Source organism: Camelus ferus, chromosome 3, assembly GCF_009834535.1.
Source record: "Camelus ferus isolate YT-003-E chromosome 3, BCGSAC_Cfer_1.0, whole genome shotgun sequence".
NCBI classification, from domain to species: domain Eukaryota; kingdom Metazoa; phylum Chordata; class Mammalia; order Artiodactyla; family Camelidae; genus Camelus; species Camelus ferus.
Window position 1 is genome coordinate 99,728,311 of NC_045698.1, and position 3,537 is coordinate 99,731,847.

Genomic DNA, 3,537 nt, shown 5'->3' on the forward strand with positions numbered 1-3,537 from the left:
ATCTGCTGTTGCTGTTGCTCTAAGGCTTCTAAACTGTCATCATCATGGATTTTACTTTCTTGGATTTGTACTTTTTAAACTTTTAATTTTGTTATAATTTTAGGTTTAAAGAAAAGTTGCAAAGATGGTACAGAGAGTTTTCATATACCCTTCACCCAGTTTCCCCTGTTTGAACTTCTCACACTGCCGTGGTACATTGGTCACAACCGAGAAACTAAGAGACGTGGGGACGTTACTATTAACTAAGCTCCGGAATCCAACCCACACTGCGTTCAGTTGTCCTGTCTCCCCACATTCCCCTGGTTTGGGAGTTGCTTAGTCTTTCCTTGCTTTTCATAACCTTGACAGTCATACGGAGTGAGTCCCGGACATTTGAGTAAAAGTAGAAAAATCCATGCTACTTCCCCCAGCCTGCGCCTTTTCTGTTCCAGAGTCTTCTGAGCCCACAGACAAGAGCGGAGGGCACTGATCAAGGAGGTGAACTGCATCCTTCTCCTCTGAGGGTGTGTCTGCCTTTGGAGGAGGTCATTTTGGAAGACTCACTTGTGAGAGGGTTCTGTATATCGATGGAAGGCAGGGTGGGGTGTCCCAGGGGAAAGCTTTGATATATTTATGGTAAGCTTGGTAACTGTTAAGTCTTGCTTTTCATTTCTCTCTCTCTCTCTCTTTTTTTTTTTTTTTTGGCAGAGGGGAAGTAATTAGGTTTATTTATTTTTTATTTATTTATTATTTGTTTTAATGGAGGTGCTGGGGATTGAACCCAGGACCTCATGCATGGTAAACATGTGCTCTACCCCTGAGCTATACCCTCCTGCCTTTGCTTCTCATTTGTATTGAGTACTGAGTGACATCAGAAGCTCTCTCTGTCAGCCCTCATCCCTTCTCCTTGGCCCCATTGGATGGCTATAAAGCTGCCCCTTCAAGCTTCAGGTGTCCAAGAGACAGAATTCATCTCTAAAGGGGAGAGAAGCTCTCCAGCTGAGCAGACCCACAGCCTTGCACACTAATACCTTCTGGGGCTTAGTACTTTTCCATTCATGGTCATGTTCCATTCAAGGACATCTGAGGCCCATTAGGTCCAGATTTACATTCTTCTCCAACAAATGGCAGTGCTTCAGAAAATTTGCTTGTTTAACATAAAGTGCAATTTAAAAAAAGTTTTAGCCCCTAGAGTACAGGAGTTTATGTGACTTCATGTGCCTCTCTCTGGGGTAGAATAAACAAAACAGGGAAATGGCAAAGTCTATAGGGTTTTCCCTCCCTCCTCGTGGATGGCTTGTCTTCTGTTTGTTTGTAATACGGCGGGGCAAAACTCCTTTGTAGGAAGGAAGAGGAAAGGTTGTTTTCTCTTGAACAGAGTTGTTTGTATTCCTATTCCTGGAAGCTGATTAGTTTTGGAAAACCTAACTCCTTCCTTATCATTTTTCAGTTAACTTGATTCTTTCTACTTCAAGTTGGAAAATTAATTTCATTGCCCATGTATGTGAAGTCTTGGGGGAGGGAGCTTGGACTCGGTGGGAACTGTTTTAGAACTGTTCCTTGTGCAAACGTGTGTGTACGTGTGTGTGTGTGCGCCTCAGTCGTCCTCCTTAGGGCTATTGTAGCCTGCGGGGTTGATAGATCCCAGCAAAGCTTTTACGCTACCAAACCCAGAATCCAGGGTGAAGGGATATCCTTGGAGTCGGGCAATTCTTCCCACAGTGAATTTCAGAGATCTTAAAATTAAAAAAAAAAATTTTTTTTAAACAGCTTTATTGAGAAGTAGTTTACATACCATAAATTCACTCTAAAAAATAACATCTCAGAGTGCTGTACAAATGTCAGTCATTGATGGGAATAATGCGTAGAAAAAGTTAACCAATATTTAGCTAAATAGTTTTTCTCTTAAGTGTATTAATAAATTCAAACCGAAAAAAACTCCAAGGGATTATCAGACTCTTGGCTTGTCCTGGAGTTAAATGGTGTTAAATATTTGTAGAAATAAATCGGTCCTAAGAGGACTTTGAGATGGTTTTTTGTTGTAGTTACGCTCATTACAATGGGATCTGGTCTACATGGAACCAAAACTTCCTGCTAGTACAGCTTTGTTAAAATTCACACATCTATCAAAGATTTTAACTGCTGCTTACAGCTATTTTTTGGGAAAATATGAAGACTCGTCTAGTTCTCGTTTCAGAGGTGAGGGACACAAATTGAGAGGCTGAGCATGAAATCATATAGCAAGCTGTTGACAGGCACAATTCCTGGCCACAGGCCTCTTTTTTTTTTTTTTTTTTTTTTTTTGGAGGTACTGGGGACTGAGGATGCTAAGCATGCGCCCTACCACTGAACTATCCCCACCCTCTGGCCACAGGCCTTTTAATGGGCTCCTGGAATCAGCGTTCTGAGCTTCCTTCCTGTTCTGCAGCCTGCTGCTGTTCATAAATAGGAGTAGCACTAAGAGCGGGACTGAGGACTCGGGGGTCCTGGACGATGGGCCAGGTTGCTCTTGGGATGAAGTCTCGGGTCAGGCAAGGTATGCGGAGGTAAGGCCAGGTCCTTGTGTGAAAGTGGTCGGCCTGGAGGTGGGCCTGGTGCTGTTAGCCCTCACTGCCCACGTGCATATCCCACCCCCAGGAACCAGGCAAGCACGTAAAAGAGGCCCCGCCCTTTAACGCCCTTCCTTTTGAGAGTTCAGTCTTATTTTCATGCTGCTTTCTCCAGTGTCCTTCATCACGATCCTAATGCCCATCCTGTTAACATACTAATCTTTGGGAAGCATCAGAAATGTACTGTTGGAAAACGTGTCGGAGGAGAGCTAGGGTGGCTCCCCATCCTGCCCCAGGCCCCCTGGCTCCTTTCCCTCAATGAGCCTGTTTAATGAGTCAAGAATATTCCATTAACCAAATCGGTGCAGCTGCCAACAGGAAGGCTCCAAAGAAAATAAATGAAAACGTGTCTACTTTGCACTGTTTTGATGGGCAGCCTCTTTTCTTCAGTCATGGTGCCTGGGCTGTTTCTTCTCAGGTTATAGCATAGAGAGCAAACTTACACTGAAAGGCTCGGGGATGTTTTCATGCAGTGATAATTCACAGCTCAAAATTTACAGTCCTTCACACTCCTCTCTCCTCACTGCCTAAGGCACTGCCTGGTAAGAAACTAAACACTGAAGGAGGCACATTAACTCCTTCAACACTGATTGCAGTGACAACTGCAGCAAAGCAATGACAACAATTATTATTATTTTAAAATGTAATCTATTGAGCAGACCTCATATGAATGCTCTTATATCTCTTCAAATGACAAGTCATTGTCAAGTGACTCGGAAGGAGTGAAGAGAACGCCCATCAATGACCAATGCCATCATTCTCTCCACTTTAAAAAATATGGAGTATTCTTGATAGAAACTGAAGACTTCAAAATGGGAATTTGGAAAGAGCTAATGTGCTTCTGCAAGCTCCCACTTTTCCTGCTTGTTATTACGCCCACTTTTCAGATGAGGAACCTGCTTGTCTTTAGCTAACTAGTCAAGAGAGGCCACACAGTAAGGAGGGTAGG

General features: G+C 43.4%; 1 non-coding gene across 1 annotated transcript; it reads right to left on the bottom strand.

The window, feature by feature from the left end:
* Window positions 1–739: 739 nt before the first annotated feature.
* On the bottom strand, window positions 740–811 carry TRNAG-ACC. Its single transcript has one exon. It is a non-coding gene; the product is annotated as a tRNA-Gly (tRNA).
* Window positions 812–3,537: the final 2,726 nt, after the last annotated feature.